The sequence below is a fragment of the Ambystoma mexicanum genome, chromosome 1p (assembly GCF_040938575.1).
Source record: "Ambystoma mexicanum isolate Mex_15411 chromosome 1p, UKY_AmexF1_1, whole genome shotgun sequence".
NCBI classification, from domain to species: Eukaryota; Metazoa; Chordata; class Amphibia; order Caudata; family Ambystomatidae; genus Ambystoma; species Ambystoma mexicanum.
The window spans coordinates 571,477,156-571,497,189 of NC_090921.1; the positions used below are offsets into that span (position 1 = coordinate 571,477,156).

The following is a 20,034-nucleotide window of genomic DNA, read 5'->3' on the forward strand; positions in this document are numbered from 1 at the left end:
TGTAGGCCACAACGAATCTTCTGGAATCCTCCAAGAAGCAAACTCAACTAAATCTCGCCCTTGAGGGGCGTTGAAAGTCCAAAAACGGGTCCCTGTTAATCGGATGATGGATCGATGGAGCTTGAGGCTCAATTGACCGGAAAAATAGAGTAAACTCTAAGAAAAAGCGCAAAACGCAGTAAAAAGCCTGAGAGCTAATCACGAGGACTTCCACCACTCGAACGTGCAGTAAAAATCTGAAGATGGCTGCCAGAGGAGGGGCTTAGCTAGAGGGCAGTCATTGGCTGGGGGCAGTATGACCCAGAGATCAGTGATTGATTGTTAGGAGAAAGACAGTTCAGAAGTGAAACTGAAACTGATTTTTTCTTTACCGAGGATTCCCAGTCTGTCGACAGGGAATATTCATGAGTATTTGAATCCCATCCGCAACACCCCATGCTGGAGAAATAATTGTGGGACAATACTTATCAGATGTTTTCATTGCTTAGAGTGCATTGAAAGACCTAATAAATAATTGTATATTTGTGTACATCAACTGTCTAACTTGAATTATTAGAGTGGTCTGTATGTGCCTCGTTTTAGCTCTAGTCCACTCTCACACCCTACTGTGCATATGCCCAACGGCTATACTACCCTATCTTGATTGAGTTTGGCTGGACATCTGTGTCTTGTCCCTATGGGCTCTCAATCTATTCTCAGAGTTTATTCTGAAAATCTATCTTACATATTGTGCTCTGCAGTGGGATTCACTGGAACGATCAGATAGTTCCCTTTACACATACAATTGAGCTTTAGAAGTTTTAGGCCTGTAAAGGTTACTTACCCTATTATATATAATGAAAACATATCCATCTGAGACCCATTCAATGCGCATAGACGATTAGTTGAACAGGTTTTGTTCAGAAAAGGGCCTACCAATGTGTGGTATCAAAGGTGAACTAGTACAGAAATTGATGGATCATCAGGTATCTAGAAAGAGTGCTTTACTTGCTAGTAGTGGTGTACAGTCCTGTAGTTGTTGCAAGCAAACAGTAGTGTACAAGTGCTTCTCATGAGAGAGTTTCTCAAACTCCCGTCAATACTTCTAGAGCGGAGGCCACATGACTTGAAAAAGGAGGAGCTTAGGATCAAAGAAATGAAACTTTAGGTTATGATGACAAAGATGGACTCTGACTGTTAGGGGGATTTTGCACAACTCTCTGGTGAGCGCGGTATACTAACCTAACCTAATAGTGGAAGGATTTAGTTTGGATAAAGGCTGGATAGAAATAGACATTTGTCAGAGCAGTGGAGAAAAGAGGCTGGAAGGGGGAAAAAGCTGAGCTCCAGTAGAAGCCCATTATTCCACAGCCGAGCAGTAAGGCCCGTAGTGGTCCCTAGCAGCCTGGCTCCAGTCACTGCCCAGCTCTGGTCTCATTTCCTTATTCTCTGCTGGGAGCTGTACAAATGTTTAAAGAAAGTGTTTCCTTCAGACGGTAGCAGAAGACTAATGCTGCCGAGTTTGCCATCCACCCTTTTATACTGTTATCATTGATTTGCACTGTATAGTGCTGGAAGATTCTGCAATGCCATATGCTACGCTTAGAGAACCCCTTTATCTCGTGGTGTGCGTTTGCATCCAGTGGTTGCTCTTGGCATCTGATGTTTGTCCCCCGAAAGTCACAAATGCTTCAGCCTCACACTCGCACAATTATTCAAAGTCAAAATACATATGGAAGTATAAGGACACTAAACACTGAACGCTTACATGTGTGAACAATGGAATGTTAATATGTCAAATTTATTTTTTTACTGTTGGTTACATTTGGAGGAATCTATAATCCATTTTGGGTTCATTTTCGGGTTCTTATTTCTATCAGGACGTTTTGAATAGGTAATGGCATTTTCAGGGAGATTCAGAGTCTTGTTTTATTTACACAGTACTGGAGTGCAATGACAATGGTAGGTAGCAATGGGAACACTTCCGGGGTACTAGCTGTACCCCTTTCGCTTTCATGTTCTTCACCCTCCATGCCTCCCTCTCTGCAGGAAGCAGTTTTCTTCCATTCTCCTGCATAGCATCACTTGTGCACAATGCTGTTAATGTCTGTTATGTTATTTGTTCTTTTTTAAGACATCGGATGTTATGTCCGAGCAACATTTAGAGATGCTTTAGGATACCCGGGGCGCTCTCTACTTCACCACAGGCTTTCCTTGCAGCTCTAACTTGCCTACACTCACCCTTTATCACAGAAGTGCTTGGATGAGGATCTAGGTTTAAATGTTTTTTTTTTTTAAATAGAAATCGGGCATTATGCTGCTACAGAAGTTTGTTGGGTTAAGGGACCATGTCCATGTGGTTAAAATCCGAGCTTTCACATCCCAAACGGGGACGACCCAGTTGGATGCACTTGAGTTGAATGTGAGTGTAATAGTTGGCAGCATTGAGAGAAACCGGTGAGGGGATGTGAGAGTGCTGCAGAACATGTGGGTTGGGGGCAGAGGATAACTCATCTTGGCGGAGGGGAGGCTCAAGGACGTGTCTTCATTTTTTTGTTCTGCACAGCGCTAGTGGGCTGCCTTCAGGATGAATCATAGCGCTTTGAGATATTGCAGAATGCTGCGATGCCAGAAAAAAGACAAGGATCAGACTGCCACAGTAGGCGCAAGCGTCCTTGTTACTGCTCCTTCACTCTGGAACTCGCGTCCTCCCAACATCAGAAATTAGCATACCTACATGACCTTCAGAAACCTTGTTAAAACCAGGCTGTTTAACAAATATGAATAACTGCTACTAGTCACTAGTCTTGCCCCCTCCCTCTGCCCAACCTCCCCTCCTTCCAATATAGTCAAAAACCTAGGCTGCACTATGGACTCAGGCCTAACCCTCTCCCGTCAGATCAATAGTGTTTCAAAATGCTGTCACTACCACCTCAAAATTCTTAGATGCATTTTCCTTACCTCTCATACCCCAACAGACGCACCACTTTTATGTCTATTGTCATGTTGAGACTGGACTATGCCAACTCCTTATAGTTGGGAGCACCGGCATACCAACTGAACAAACTCCAAAGAGCCCAAAACGGTACTGCCAAACTCCTCACCCTGGGACACAGAGACCACATCTCACCCGCTGTCTGCGCCCTTGACTGGCTCCCAGTCGGACAAAGGGCCACCTTCAATACCCTATACATTACCCACCGAGCAGTGCACAAGACCGGCCCAACGTATCTACAAGAGAAGATAAAACCCTACCTCCCATCTCGCACCCTAAGATCAAGCACTGCTCCCTTTCTAGTGATTCCAACCTCTAATTCTGTCAGGATTCGAGGATCCGACCTTGGCCCCAACTCTGTGGTACTCACCCCCCCCCCCCCACATATTCGACACACCCAAGAGTATATGGTCTTCCGCAACGCTCTAAAAGCCTGGCTCTTTCCATAATGCTGATTAAGACCATCTAAGGCTGCAGAGACCTTGGAACCTGCTGACAATTTTTCAAAGAGATACCGAGCAAAGACGCCACTGAATGTGCCTATAAAGTCACTAATAAATTCACTCTGAACACAGCAATCCCAAATGCGCAATTGAAATCCAGAATAGTGAGTTCATTAGATCTAAACCTACATCCAGACACTCACCTCTCCTATTACTATGCTCACTGTCTACTCTACACCAAACACACAATGGAGCGCAGCTACACTCCTCGATCAAATTCAGCCTCGCTGCCCACATACGAACAATACTACATGAACACCTCAACATTATGATAAAACGCAGCTATAGCCCACGAAAATCGGCATAGCTGCACACATAAGCGTCCTACACAGGCCTAACACAGCCAGAACCCAGGTTGGTGATCAACCTCCAGACTGCACACATTCAACTGATATCAAATACCACCACACCTAATGCTAGGATGCAGCCACCATCAAGCAATCGCATCAGCTGCGTACATAATCGCTGCACGCAAGCGTCCTATGACACCTTACTCTCTTGACTGACCTGGACTACTGTCCCCAAGGGCATTCAACCCACCAGCGCTTTGAGGTCATACCAATGATATATAGAGCACTATACAAATGCCAAATAACATAACATGTGTGTCACCAAAAAGGAAAGACCAGCCTCTCTAATCGTAGCAGAGTAGTTAGGTTTAACTTTAGGAGGGAAGAAGGTGATCATGGAGGTACAATTAATCTCTGCAGACACCCCACAAGAATACACCACACTGGTATACTGAAAACAAACAGTTTATTATAAGGTCACACAACAAATATTGATTCTGGGAAAAAGAAGTACTCCAGTTACACAGAACACACAGAAGAGTATGGTGTAGATAAAAAAACAGTAAATGGCCAGTAAAGGCCTAACTCACTCCGTAACCTAAAATGTAAGCACCCTACCTAATGGTAGGCACTATACATATAGCTTTCAGAGAGAAGTTAAGAAAAAGACCTCTAGACAATATTACACACAGTAATGATTCTCGTGTTCCAGGTCCAAGGCAACCAAACAGACTTTAGCACAGATTTCATACTACATTCTAAATAAATTATTACACATAATAAATATGCATATAGCACGTAGATGGAGCGCACGGGGGGGGAAAGAGGGGCCACAATGTCCAACACAGCCAGAAGAGCTTACCAAAGTCCAGGATATATTTTAAGAAGACAGTCCCTCAAGCCCAGAAGGACATATTAAACTCCAAGGAGGGGAATAGTAGTAACGCAGTGACACAATGTATATTCTAGGCAGTGTAATACAAAGATTTAAAAGTCCCTAATAAATCAGGGGAAGCCCCAACAACCCCAGGAAAATACTGCAGTACACGTAAGTACCTTGCAGTGTCACCTGTAGGAGTTCCATAGTTGAAAAATCAAGTTTCTTTCTACAGGTACCCATAAGAAAGCAATCAATCTGAGGGGTCACCAGTGGAGACTCAGAAGAAGAGATTCCCATAGAGGGTTCAAGACCCAGCAGCTCAAGAAGTAGAAAAGCAGAGTACGATTACGCCCGAAATTAAATGCAGTATTAAGGGGACCTGCAGAACCCGACAAAAACACAGGGACCCCTGAAAGCAAATATCTTGAATAACCCACTGGCTAAGAGGTAAGAACTTACAGTGTGTGCTGCCTTAAGGACAGTTACCAGAGGGCAAACAACCCAGTAAGTAGTAACAGCTTCATTTTAAATGTCGAAATACAGGATCCAGTCACCCATGGATAGATACCCGAGCCAACAACATCCCCAATTGCCCAAAAGAAAAACTATTGTGCTTCACAGGAGTGGGATCCACCACCAGATGTGGAATCAATACCAGAAGTGGATCCAGTAGGATGGAGTTCCCTGCACATGGCAGACCCTGGCGGATCAGCAGGCAAATGTGGTCAACACACTTTCAGAGAAGACAGAAGACCAAGGGACTTCTGAGGGCTACAGCAGAAACGAGCATTGGTCAATACCACCACATTGTGCAATTTGACCTTCTCTTTGACAGGAAAGACCATCCCCTTTCTTCGTTCATAGAAGAGGCCACCATTGCATATTTTCATCATGCTCAGATCCAGTGGTGATTTCTAACAAGGACTTTTGCCTGTTTTAATAGCTGGAACTCATCGCAGACATTTCTTCGGGTTATGTTGGGACACTGGTAATCCGCTGTACTGTTCCCAACCACGAGACGAGCCTACTGGAAGCCGAAGTCCAGCTGCCTGGTGCCTCCTGACCCAGCCGCGGGCCAATGCAAGCGATGCATACGTCAATTCATGGGTGGTAGTTGCTTTTCTGATCCCTACAAACTGACGTAAGACTTATGTTCCTATTTTGGCTATTGCTTTTGCTCGGCATGGTTTTCAGTGTTACACTTACCCTGGCTGAGTAGCCTCTCCTATACTACTCACCTTGTCTCTCAGAAACCTTTATGGTGCACAGAGATTTTATGTAGACTAGGTATGGACATCTGGAGATTAGGTATATGATGCTCAATGCCTTATAAGTATAGGATCTATGCTCTGATGCGTGTGTATCATCCATCTCAACAACTTTGGTGACTGCATTTGTCTGAATAACTGCTTGTGTACAGAAATAGTGTGTACCCCATAGTGGGTTAGCCAACTGTGGACTGTACATATTTGTATTGTTCACTTACCTTTAAAGTGTGTCTTAGTGCAGTACTGTAATACATTAGTGCTATTTTTATACTTACTTGTGTGGGCCTTTTTACTTACTAGTTCTGTTAAGTGTTAAGTGTTTTACACAATAGTGCCTCCTTCCTCCTCAGTTCGGCCTTATTGCTTTGAGGCGACTGCTGGCCATGGGACCAGGCCCTTCCATTCAGCTATTCCACTCACCACCAGTTTTCACACATTTCAGGCAGCTACTTAAGGACTACAGGCCAGCTCCTGGCAGACAGCATTGTGGAGGCTGCTGGTAACGTACCAGGACCTACCCCCTCAGTTGCTTTGCCTTTCACCAGTGTTTGCACATTCCAGGTAGCCTTTTTTCCTTTGCAGTTGGTGAGCAGGTGCAAGTGGATCTTGGTAACGTGACCTAGTCTCCACACACATGCTTAGCCCTGCCACTTTCCTAACTCTTAGGTGTCTGAAGCAAAGGCCAATACCTGTTTGGACTGGGAGGACACAGGTCCAGAATCCTGCTCCTCTAACTTCGGGTAAGCTCCCTCAACTGTGTTTCACCCCTCTGCCAACAGCCGAGCGCATACCATCACCCCTCACTGCCAACGACGCCACTCGCCAGCACATCTCAACAATCGTACCCACATCCCCATATTACCCATCAGCACCCATCATCCACCATTGCACGAAAACTGATGCTTGCAAATGCTCACCAATGTAAACAACCATGCAGCAGACATCCCTGACTTCATCACCACAAATGACTTGGACACCATATTCATTACTGAGACCTGGATCACCCCCCCCCCCCCCCACATCCTAGATGCACTCATCCCCAATGGCTAGAGAATTCTGCAGCAAGCCTGCTGAAACAAGACCGTATGAGGCTATGCCCTCATTCGCAAGGTATCATGGCCATGCACTCAACTAGACATCACCACCATTGGCTTTTACAAAAACCTTTCATGAAACTTACCTCTCCCCCAATGGGGTCAGTCAATTTTCACCTCATCTGCAGACTACCCAAACCCAACACTGCCTTCATCAAAGACTTCACGGGCTTGGTCCGCATTATGTGTCTCACGAATGCCAACAACATCTTCCTCAGTGACTTCAACATTCCTGGCAACCCAGTAACCAAGTCAATGAAGGAAGATCTCTACTGCCTACTCAACACTCTAAACCTCACACAGCACACGAAAGACCCAACTCATAGGAAAGATAATATCTTCAACCTCATCACTGCCACCCTGCCCATCCTCCATCTCCGTTTGCCAATCCGGCTCGACAGTTCAGACTCTCTGGCAATCCCCTTTGACATTAGTCACACCACACAGTCATGCAAACTCATCAGAAACCCAGCAAACAAGCATTCAGTTCATTCAACAACTTTCCTGTGGAGGCTATAATAGGAGACCTCACCAAACTATTGCACACAGCTGATGTACATCTGAAAAACAAGGACTGTGACTCGCTTCTCCAAGAACTCAACACCTCCCACACAATCAACATGAACCTCCATGACCCAGTGAAACAACACACCTTCAAGCCTTAACCTTCTGCTCCCTGGTAGACTCAAGAACTCTTTTTCAACAAATCAACCATCAGAAAAACCACAAAAGACTTGGCAAAAATCCTGCAACACATCAGACCACACCCTACTCAAGGAACTCTGTGCTACACGCAAACATATGATCACTACTGCTAAGGCCAACTACTATGAAAACACTATAGCCAAGGCCAACAATGAAAGCAGAGCTCGCTTCAGACAATCAAGCACTGTATCAACCCACTGAACGGCCCACTTTACCGCCCTCCATCAAAAAATCCACCACCTTTAACTCTTTCTTCATCAACAAGATCAGCATGATCCACCAACACAGGTGCCAACACTACAACTAACAGGACACTACACATCCCATCTCGCAAAACCACAACTGCAGATTTGTCAAGATGCTCACTATGGAAGACCTTAATTCCACCCTAGCATCCCTCAAGGCTACATTGAATGTGGAAAACATTCTCTCTGCCTTCATACTTAAGACCCTTCCGACTGAAGCACTCCTCCCCTACCTGACAATCACCAACATCTCTCTAACTCAAGGCACCTTCCCCTCCAAGACAGAATTCCTACTGCTGACCAACAAAACCAAAAACCCTCACATCCAGACCAGGCTATCTATGCACCTGAAGGGCTTCACACCCCAGTTGGCCACCTGAGCCAAGTCCCAAAGGTTCAACATTGACTGACACCACTTCTGCAAACAACACACAGCAAATAAGACTGGATCTCATCACTTCTCCCCATCGGCGAGCCCTTGCCTTTGAGGTCGCTACCCAAATGTCTCCCTGTAAAGGCTGGAGGGGGCTATCTGTACTCCAGCCCTCTATTTGGCAGAGTAGAAGCACAGAGCACCCCAGCCAAGGTTCTAAAACTTTGTTAAAGGGACGTTGTGGTTCCAAGTAAAACCGAAAAACCCTTGAAATTCGCCAGTTATGGTAAGCTAAGCAACCATAACTCGCGCCACCACCGTGCACTGCTAAGACTAACACCCACGACATCAAAGATGACATCACAAATGTCATTGATGACATCACATGTGTATGTACTTTTCATGAAATATGTGTACAAGAGATTCTTATTATAATGTTGCGAAAAAAGTGTCAAGGATCATTGCAATAAATATCATAACCTAATTAGTGCATTGAACGATGCGTTGATATAAATAGCATTCTATTATGGGGTTCTATCTAGTATACTAAGCTACTCATGCAGAAACATAGCATTGTGTGCAGCGTACAAGATGAAGGTATGATATTTGTAATGTTAATATGTTGAATAATGAAATGATAATTGCTTTCTTAATAGATTTGTGTACTGTGAAATATGTAATAAGTAGGTAATAAAACTCATGTATTACATAATTGCATTACTATAGACAAAACACAAAGAGACAAGAACACATACCAATATGGGTATATACAGGGAAAGTGAAGTTAGCAAAAAAGCACAAGTAGTAGCAGAAACAATTAATAACTTAACTGATTATTTTCATGCAAATAAATGATTGCTCTGTTTCAAAGCTGCTATTTACCCTACGTATATGTATCACTTGATGTGATTGGACTCTAAGGAAAGTAGTGTGAGTACAATGTATACAAATATGACCATATACAGGGAAAGTACAACCATAAAAAACAACAGAACTATCAGAAAGTGCTGATAAGTCTATTGATTATCTTTATGCACAAAAGTATTGCTGTCTTTCAGGCTTGTGTCTTCCCGTGTGTATATGTTTCATATGATGTGACTGGACTCTAAGGTAATTACTCTAAGAACCTACTTGAAGGATACGTCTACAAATAAAATAAAATTTTTAGTTTCTGACTGTTACTGAAGAAAACCATGTGGCCTAGATATGTCAGCAAAAGAAAAAAAGAGTGAGCCAGACATGTGATGTCATCAGTGATGTCGTGGGTGTTAGTCTTAGCAGTGCAATGTGGTGGCGCGAGTTATGGTTGCTTAGCTTACCATAACTGGCGAATTTCAAGGGTTTTTCGGTTTTACTTGGAACCATAACGTCCCTTTAACAAAGTTTTTATCACTGAATTTCATAGGTTTTTAGTACCACAACTTAACCATAACGTCCCTTTAACAAAGTTTTTTTCACTGAATTTCATAGGTTTTTAGTACCACAACTTAACCATAACGTCCCTTTTACAAAGTTTTTTCACTGAATTTCATCGGTTTTTAGTAGCGCAACTTAACCATAACGTCCCTGTAACATTGTATTTTTACTGAATTACATAGGTTTTCATTAGTGCAACATCACCATAACATCCTTTTCAATTGATGAAGACCACTAGCATCTTAGGTCCTCAAAGTGGGAACCCCGGGTGGTAAAAAAAAAAAATGATTTTTTTCCCAAACCGGACCGGTGTAGGAAGAAAAATCTCTTACCACGATGACCACCATGATAAGGGAAGGCGGGGTGTATAAAGAGAACACAACAGGGCATGAGCGGGGGGTGGGGGGGGAACAGGGCAGACACGGGGCATGAGCGGGGGGTGGGGGGGACAGGAGGGAGACACGGGGCATGAGCAGGGGGTGGGAGGGACAGGAGGGAGACAGGGCATGAGCGGGGGGTTGGGGAGAACAGAGGAAACGGCATGAGCAGGGGGTGGGGGAACAAGGGAGACAGGGCATGAGTGGGGGGTGGGGGAACAGGGCAGTCAAGGGGCATGAGCGGGGGGTGGGGAGGAACAAGAGGTAGACACGGGGCATGAGCGGGGTGTGGGGAGGGACAGGAGGGAGACACCGGGCATGAGCAGGGGGTGGGGGAAGAAGAGGGAGACGGGGCATGAGCGGGGGGTGGGGGAACAGAGGAGACACAGGGCATGAGGGGGGTGGGGGAAACAGGGGAGACATGGGGCATGAGCGGGGGCAACACGAGGGAGACACAGGGCATGAGCGGGGGTGGGGCGGACAGGAGGGAGACACGGGGCATGAGCAGGGGGTGGGAGGGACAGGAGGGAGACAGGGCATGAGCGGGGGGTTGGGGAGAACAGAGGAAACGGCATGAGCAGGGGGTGGGGGGAACAAGGGAGACAGGGCATGAGTGGGGGGTGGGGGAACAGGGCAGTCAAGGGGCATGAGCGGGGGGTGGGGAGGAACAAGAGGTAGACACGGGGCATGAGCGGGGTGTGGGGAGGGACAGGAGGGAGACACCGGGCATGAGCAGGGGGTGGGGGAAGAAGAGGGAGACGGGGCATGAGCAGGGGGTGGGGGAACAGAGGAGACACAGGGCATGAGGGGGGTGGGGGAAACAGGGGAGACATGGGGCATGAGGGGGGGCAACACGAGGGAGACACAGGGCATGAGCGGGGGTGGGGCGGACAGGAGGGAGACACGAGGCATGAGCAGGGGGTGGGGGGAAGAAGAGGGAGACAGGGCATGAGCGGGGGGTGAGGGGAACAGAGGAGACAGGGCATGAGCGGGGATGGGGACAACACGAGGGAGACACGGGGCATGAGCGGGGGTGGGGGGCAGGAGGGAGACATGGGGTATGGGCAGGGGAAGAAGAGGGAGACACGGGGCATGAGCGGGGGTGGGGGGAACAGAGGAGACACAGGGCATGAACGGGGGTGGGGGCACAGGGGAGACAGGGCATGAACAGGGGTGGGGGCAACACGAGGGAGACACGGGGCATGAGCTGGGGGTGGGGGGAACAGGGCAGGCATGAGTGGGGGTTGGGGGATAGGAGGGAGACACGGGGCATGAGCAGGGGGTGAGGGAAGAAGAGGGAGACGCGGCATGAGCAGGTGGTGGGGGAAGAAGAGGGAGACAGGGCATGAGCGGGAGTTTGGGGGGAACAGGAGACAGGGCATGAGCGTGGGGGGAACAGGGCAGACACGGGGCGGGGGCAACACGAGGGAGACACAGGGCATGAGCGGGGTGGGGGGAACAGGGGAGACATGGGGCGGAGAGCGGGGGGACAGGAGGGAGACACGGGGCATGAGCAGGGGGTGAGGGGACAGGAGGGAGACACGGGACATGAGCGGTGGGGGGGAACAGAGGAGACAGGGCATGTGGGGGGGAACAGAGGAGACAGGGCATGAGCGGGGGGTGGGGGGAACAGGGGGGAGACACGGGGCATGACCGGGGGGGTGGGGGCGAACAGGGGAGACACAGGGCATGAGCGGGGGTGGGGGAATTGTGAGGGAGACACTGGTCACGAGCGGGGCGTGGGGGGACAGGAGGGAGACACGTGGCATGACCGGGGGGGGCGAACAGGGGAGACACAGGGCATGAGCGGGGGTGGGGGAATTGTGAGTGAGACACGGGGCATGAGCGGGGGGGAGAAGAGGGAGACACGGGGCATGAGCGTGAGCGGGGGGTGGGGGGATCGTGAGGGGGCACGGGTGATGAGCGGGGGTTGGGGGAACAGGGGAGACATGAGCGGGGTGGGGGAACAGGGGAGACATGGGGAATGAGCGGAGGGTGGGGGAACAGGAGAGACACGGAGGATGAGCGGGGGGGATCGAGAGGGAGAAACGGACATAACCTTAGTGTGCAGCCGGCAGATCCTGCTCCTCGGCCCTCCGCAGGCCACCGTGTGCGGATGACATGAGCGGGGGCCGGGGCATGAGCAGGGTTGGGGGGGGACAGGAAGGAGACACGGGGCATGAGCAGGGGTTGGGGGAATGGGAGGAAGACACTTACTAGCAGGCGGCAGATCCCGCTCCTCGGCTCTCAGGCAAACCACAAACAAAGATGGCGGGCGTCTTGAAAATACGACGCACTGCACTGCAGCCAATGGGAAAGCACGTAACATGTCCGGGGACACCACGCAACCCACTTGCCCAATCCCTGTCCTGTCCGTGGAGTGTGTCAAATATCACTAATTTTTTCTGACCTACTTTTTGGTCATTTTTCAAAAAACTACTGGACAGATTTTCACCAAATCTGCAAAAGCATGCTTTCGGGACCAAGCCGCTGCTCCTGGTCCAAGTTTGGTGAAAATCCGTCCAACGGTGTGAGCTGTAGGCGTGAGCAAAGTTTTTTTCCCATTCAGTCTATGAGGAAAAACATTTTTTTGGGACCCCCCCTATAACTTTGTCCCCCCCACCGCCCCTGGACCAAACCTCACCAAACTTTGCAGAGTGGGCCATATACTGTTTTTGCAAAGTTTGGTGTGGATTCGTCCAGGGGGAGCGAAGTTTTAAGCCACCCAAAAAGTGCTCTTCTATGGAAACAGCAACTTAACCATAACTACATGGCCACTACTGTGGCCATGTAATATATATATATATATGATACATTACTCACCGTAATCGTATTTCTGATGCTTGTATCTGCTTGGATCACATGCTGTGCATAGGCGGACATCTATTGGAAGCTGCGGAGTATTACAGTTTGTTTTTCGAAACTCGAAAATGGGCGTCGACACAGGGTGTGCCAGTAATACTATCCCTAGTGTGACGTCCACTGAACCCATGATCCCTCACGCGTCTAGGTCCCTCAGATTGTATTTTTTCTGACATGAGGTAGCATGAGTAGCGTGAGTACAGATAATCCAAGCAGATAGATAGATAAGACTACAAGCATCCATGCGCCTTCTCTCAGAGGGGAGGAAGGGTGGGTCGCATGTATCTAAGCAGATACAAGCATCAGACATACGATTATGGTGAGTAACGTATCCCTTCTGAGGCTTGTGGAATCTGCTTAGATCACATGCTGTGCATAGATTAGCGAGGAGTGTTAGAAGAAGGGGGTGGGATGTAAGAAGGGTCATGTGCAAACAGGTGTCTTAGAACCGCTTGTCCCACTTGAGTATCTGTCTTGGAATGAGTGTCAATGCAGTAGTGCTGAGTAAAAGTGTGAATAGAGCTCCAAGTAGCTGCTTTGCAAATGGTGTTGAGGGGTACATTTGCAATGAAAGCCAGAGTGGCCCCAATGCCTCTTGTAGAGTGGGCTCTTGGCGTGAAAGGCAGAGTTTTTTCAGAAAGAGAGTAACACAGCTGGATACAGTTAACAATCCACTTAGAGATGGCACCTTTAGAGACGCGATCTCCCTCTCTGCCTGTAGCTACTGAGACAAACAGCTGATCTGTTTTCCTTAGCGGCCTGGTCTTGTCTACATAGTAGAGGACCGCTCCTCGCACATCTAGAGTGTGTAGTTTCACCTCAGGAGAGCTTTTGGCTTCTTGGAAGAAGGCCGGAAGCTCAATGGACTGGTTAACGTGGAATTTTGAAATGAACTTAGGTGAGAACCTAGGGTGTGTTTGTAGAACTAGTTTATCCTTATGAACAGTAAAGAAAGGATCCTGCACTGACAGAGCCTGAATTTCACTGACCATTCTTATGGATGTATTGGCTACTAAGAAGGCAGTTTTATAGGTCAGGTGTTTGAGGCTGGCGTTATCCATGGGTTCAAAGGGTGGGCCCATGAGTTTAGCAAGCACCACATTAAGGTCCCATCCTGGTGGTGGGTTAGAAATTGGGGGGGGGGGGGGGGCTGGGGGGAGTCTCTTTACCCCTCCCATGAAGCCTTTAACCACTGGTACTTTCCACCACGAAATCTTGTTATGGGAGGTGGTGTAGGCTGGCAGCGCCGCCAGGTGTACCTTAAGTGAGTTAAATACCAACCCAGCATCCAGCAGGTGGAGCATGTAGGTGACAATATTGGAAGGAGTGCAATCAACCGGGTTAATTTGCTTATTCTGGCACCAGATAACGAATCTCTTCCATTTATCAAAATAACAGTGCCTTGTGTTTGGTTTCCTAGATTCCTTTAGGATGTCCATGCACCTCTGTGGTAAGTTGAGATGCCCAAACTCTATGACTTCAGGAGCCATGCTGCCAAGTTCATTGAGCTGGGTTGAGGATGCACTGTCTGACCTTGGTGCTGGGATAGTAGGTTGTACCAGCAGGGAGTCTGATGGGTTCGCACACTGCTAGTCTGCGTAGGTGTGGGAACCATGGTTGCCTCGCCCACATGGGAGCAACTAGGATGAGTGTCATCGATTCCCTGTGCATCTTGTGGACCACCTCCCTCATGAGAGGGGTTGGTGGAAAAGCGTAGGCAAAGATCCCTGACCAGTTCATCCATAGAGCATTCCCCTTTGAGTCTGGCTGAGGGAACCTGGATGCGAATCCTGGGCATTGCCCGTTTTCGCTTGTGGCGAATACGTCTATAGTGGGGAAACCCCACTGTGAGAAGATGTCTTCTAGGACTTCTCTGTGTAGACACCATTCGTGTTCTTCTGGGAGGAGATCTCTGCTTAAAGTGTCTGCTAGTGAATTGAGATCCCCTGGAACATGTTGAGATGACAGGTAAATGTTCCGTATGAGTGCCCATGTCCAAATTTTCTGGGCAAGCCTGGACAGATTTGGCGAACAAGTCCCTCCCTGTTTGTTTATGTAAAACATTGCTGTCGTACTGTCTGTTAGGATCTGTACTGACAGGTTCAACAGGTGGGGTTCGAAGGTTTGAAGACTTCCAGGAGTTCTAGCAGATTGATCGGATTCTTGGCCACTGTGTGAGACCAGAGACCCTGAGCTGTGTGGTGGAGGAGGTGTGCTCCCCACCCTGACAGGGACGCGTCTGTAGCGACTACAGCTTGTACCTCCGGATCGTAAAAGGGTTTCACCTTTGACAGGTTCTCTCTTGTCCACCAGTGAAGACTTTGTACAAGTATTGGCGAAACGACCACTAGATCGTCCCACTGACCACTTGCCTGAGACCACTGTTTCGCCAACCTTTCTTGCATGGGTCGCATGCGCAGGCACGCGTCGGGGACCAGGTAAATACATGACGCCATCATGCCCAGCAAACGCATCGCTTTGCGCACCGTTAGCTGGCGACCGGGCTGATATAGAGGAATTTGCAGCAGTATATTCCGAATTCTTTCCTCTGATGGAAAGGCCAACCCCTCTTGAGTGTTTAGTACAGCTCCTAGGAACTGCTTGGAGGTGCTTGGCACCAGGCTTGATTTATTCTCGTTGATAGAGAAACCCAATTCGAAGAGGAGGTTGATTGTTCTTTGGATGTTTGATCTGCAAATTACTGGGGTCTCCCCTGTGATGAGCCAATCGCCCAGGTAAGGGTACACTGGGATTGCCTCCCTGCGTAGGTGTGCCACCGCCAGTACCTTGGTGAATACCCTTGGAGCCGAGGCTATACCGAAGGACAGCACCTTGAACTGGTATTGCTGACCGTCCACCTTGAAGCGCAAGAATCTTCTGTGCGCTGGGAACATGGAAATATTAAAATAGGCATCTTTCATCTCCAATGTTTCCATGTAATTCCCCTTTTTAGGAGGGGGATTACTTCTTGGAGAGTAGTCATGTGAAATTTTTGGGGCTTGACATACTTGTTTGCAGGGCGTAAGTCTAATACTGGGCGCATTGTCAAATCTTTTTTTGGCACACGGAAGTAAGTTGAATAGATACCCTTGTTTACCTGGTTGCCCGGGACGAGTTCTATCGCGTCCTTTGCAAGAAGATTGACGATTTCCTCAAGGAGGATCTTCTGGTGGTCAAGTGAATGTATCTTTTGTCGTGGAGGGTGGTTTGTGGGAGCGCTCTATCAGTTCGATGCAGTATCCTGCGGACACTGGACAGCACCCATCTGTCCGATGTGATCCCTTCCCATGCTTGGGTGAAGTTGGAAATGCGCCCCCCTACTGGGGATGCGTGGGAAGGGACCCTGAATGGAACGTCACTGCTTTGCGGGAGGCGTACCGCCTCTGCCTCTACCTCTACCACAGCCCCTCTTGTTACCTCTGCCATAACTTTGGGTAGTCTGCTGGTTGCCACCCCATGATGTACCCTGTCCTTGTGTATAATTGCAGCCCTTCTGGGAATTTTGTCTGTCGCTCACGCGAAAATTACTATTCCCTCTTTGATTAGTGGGCTTATTCGTCAATTGTCCCAGGGACTTTAGAGTATCATACACGTCTTTGGCACTTTTCAGTGCATCCTCTACCGCTTTGCCAAACAGGACATTCTGTTCCACTGGCATGTCAATAAGGGTTGCCGGGGTCTAAACCCCGACCGTCTTAGCCAAGCGTGCCTTTTAATGACAGTGCTCTCTGCTATGAGCCGGCCTGCAATATCTGTGGCGTCAAAGGTTGTTTTCAGAATGCAACCAGACACGGATCTACCCTCCGACACGATCTGGGCCAACTGACCCTTTAGTGGTTCCGGTGCGGGGTCAATGAGAGCAGCTACCTGCTCCCACTGGTGGCAATTACAGCTTGCCAGCAGAGTGGTGGTGTTGGCGATCCTTGCCTGGTAAGCGGAAATGGAGGCTACTTTCCTTCCTAACCCGTAGATTCTTTTGCTCTCCTTGTCTGGGGGAGCCTCAGATGATGATAGGTGTCCCTGCTCCTTTTCTGGTGTTCGTGATTACCAAGGAGTCGGGCTTCAGTTGACCCCTTATGTAAAGAGGGTCTGACTGGGCGGACCTGAACATCTTCTCAATTCTGGGGTTCACAGCTTGAGTGAGATTAGGAGTGAGAAGGGAAGGATCAATTCTACGTTGGATTGATTTGAGAATAGGAATGGCTTGAGCAATGGGTCTTTTGTCCCCCACTAGCTCCTCTGCAAAGTCCCTCTCTTCCTGCGCCCCCGAGTATCTATGTGGAAGTGCTCTGCAGCTTTAGCCAAGACCCGATTTAGAAGGGGCTGGTTATCTATAGGTGAGTCAGTAACCTGTGGTTCCTTGCTAACCGGGGAGTCCATATTGTAGACTTCTGCATCGTCTTCCACCTCCTCATTCTGGCCCTCGTCATCTCCATAATACTCGACCCAGTTTGGTCGTCCAGCACCATAACATCTGGGTCATCCTCATACTATTGGTAAGGCTGAATATAGTAAGGGTCTGAAGACCGTCCCTGAGCTGGAGTATCAAGCCGACATCTCTTATTAGGAGGCTGAGGGTCCTTGGATCCTGAAGGAGTAGCATTGTCAGGGGTATAGCTAAGAAAATGCTGTGGATTTTTCTCATAAAAATTAGCTAAGGAAGACATTCTCCTCATCAAACTGTCTATGTCCTCAATGTTCCATTCTCTGGAACTGGGGATGGCAATCACCTGTTGAGGTTCATCTTCTAATCCCATATCGTAAGGAGTGGGTGGGTGAGCCTGGGTGTAGTGACAGGGGTCTTAGATTTGTCCCGACGATCTGTGTTTGTCCTTGTGTACCTGGGGTGCAGAAGTTAAATGTGTAGACTTTTCCTGCTGTTTGTCCCCTTTCCCGTGAGTGGAAGAGTGTTTCCCTGACAGTTTGGCCTTTTTGGAATCTTTCGACACCTGGTGTCGAGATTCGGGGGTACTCTCTCTCTCTCTCTCTTGAGTGCGCACGTCGGGACTCGGAGGCAGACGCCGAACGAGCTGCCGGAGCCGACCTTTGGTGTGCGGCTTGAGGATGGAGGTCGGATTAGTCTCCTGACGAACAAACCTCAGTTACTTTAGGGAGCGAGGCACTCTTGGCAACTGTAGACAGCTGCCGTGTGTCATGTGGCGATCTTGACCTGGAACGCCCAGAGGACACTGATTCGGTGGACCGCTCTCTTTGTGCCTCTTTCTTCCGAGAACTCGACACGCGTGTCGAGTCTCGGTTGGCCTTAGTGTTCTTAGGTGTAGAAGAAGAATGGGTAGCGCTCATGTCGCCGGGTATCTTCCCCATAACTGCCCTGCGGACAATCCTCTGAGGTCGGGGATTAGCACTTGCGTGTCTTTCGACACCCCTGTGCCCTCGCCGTCCGAAAGGGCGCCATCGCTGCCATCACTGAAGGCACCCACCGCTTCCATTGCCTCGAGCTGCCTGGCATGGTGGGCCCAACGTTTAGTGGAGCGGTCCTTGAGTGTTTTTGCTTTAATAAGCTTACACGCTCTGCAGTTAGCTTCGGGGTGGTCCCTCGCCAAGCAGAGATTACAGGTGGCGTGTTTGTCAACCCAAGGGTACTTGCAGTTGCACTTGGGGCAAAATTTAAATGGAGTACTCTCCATATGTCACCTTATGGCAGCGGGCTAGTGTGTGTAGGAAAATAAAGAGTGCAGAGTATGTTTCCACCCCCCACTCTCCCTCCTTGCAGGGCCGAGGCGAGAGGCATTCCGAGGCCCAAAGTTTGTCGTGCAGCTCTCGACGGTTGTTTGTTCTTCGGACCGGCGTCCATCTTCGATGTCTCGACGTGGGAGTCAAAGAACGGGGAAATAAATATTGATTTTTTGCAAAATGGCTGAAAGCCAGGGAACTACACGCAATGCTTCCGACAAGTATTGTGGAAAAAAACAATCTGAGGGTCCTACACACGTGAGGGATCATGGGTACAGTGGACATCACACTAGGGATAGTATTACTGGCACGCCCTATGTCGACTATGTAGTGAAATTTGTGCGGTTTGTTGTGCTGTAGGTTTTGGTTGCGTTTTGGTTTGGAGTTTGAGAGGTGTATGCAGAAAGGGAAATTGTTAGTGGGGTTGGTTAGTTTTCATCTCTGTCCTGAATTGAGGTGCTCGGCTTGCTTAGTCTTCATTGATGCGCCTCTGTCCTGATCTGGGTCCAGCTGGCAAACAAGTTTCCTTACTCCTCTCGCCCCCACCTCTATCACTTTCCCTCATAGCCCTCCCCCCCGTCCTCCCTTCATGGTCCTGTGGCCAATGCAACCGCTGATGTCAACATCTCAGGTAGTGTGGCGATTGTTATGAGGAACAGACTTCTTATATACCATAGAGGAGGTCACATGCTAAGACATGGGCATCAATGATGAACAGCAGAGCCAACGTAGATCCTCAGAGCCCCCCATGGTGGCTCAAACTAATCTAAAGCCAGACTGATGCTGGAGGGTACATATCTAAGATGAGGCATCTGTAGGGGGCGGGGGAAGGAATCCATTGGAAGCCGAGCAGCGAGCATAGATTGGTGGGGGAAAACTCTTGCCATAGTTCATACAGCACCTAAAGCTCACATGAAGCATTATATATGAGAACAAATACAAAGAAATGAAACAGTGTATTAAATGAACACACACAGCCTCTTGCCCATGGCTCTTGCTCCGTTTGTGTGGACTGGTGGTAGGTACACATGTGGGGTTTCCGCATATGCTTTTAAGCACCAGCAAGGTTGTTTTATTTATAAAGACGCGGTAGGCATCCCACAAGCAGAACAGGTTACTCTAGCATTTGATTATTCTTTGTTGAGGTTTTTTCACATTTTGTGTTTCTATTGGTAGCTGGTGGAGTAAGAAGAAAAACATTCTCTATCTACCAAACCACATGCGTATGCCATGAGTGATCAATCGAGGCAGTGAAATGTGAATGCTTCAAAGTTTGGGAAGTATCATGAAGTCAAGGAATATATGTGATCATGACAGAGTAGGATGAGGCTATGTAGTACAGAAATTGGGGAT

At 48.5% G+C, this 20,034-nt stretch overlaps 1 protein-coding gene across 2 annotated transcripts in view; it reads right to left on the reverse strand.

The window, feature by feature from the left end:
* Nucleotides 1-20,034, reverse strand: part of AP3D1 (adaptor related protein complex 3 subunit delta 1) — a 2,198,421-nt gene that overhangs the window by 160,113 nt on the left and 2,018,274 nt on the right. The gene's annotated exons all lie outside the window — the stretch shown is intronic.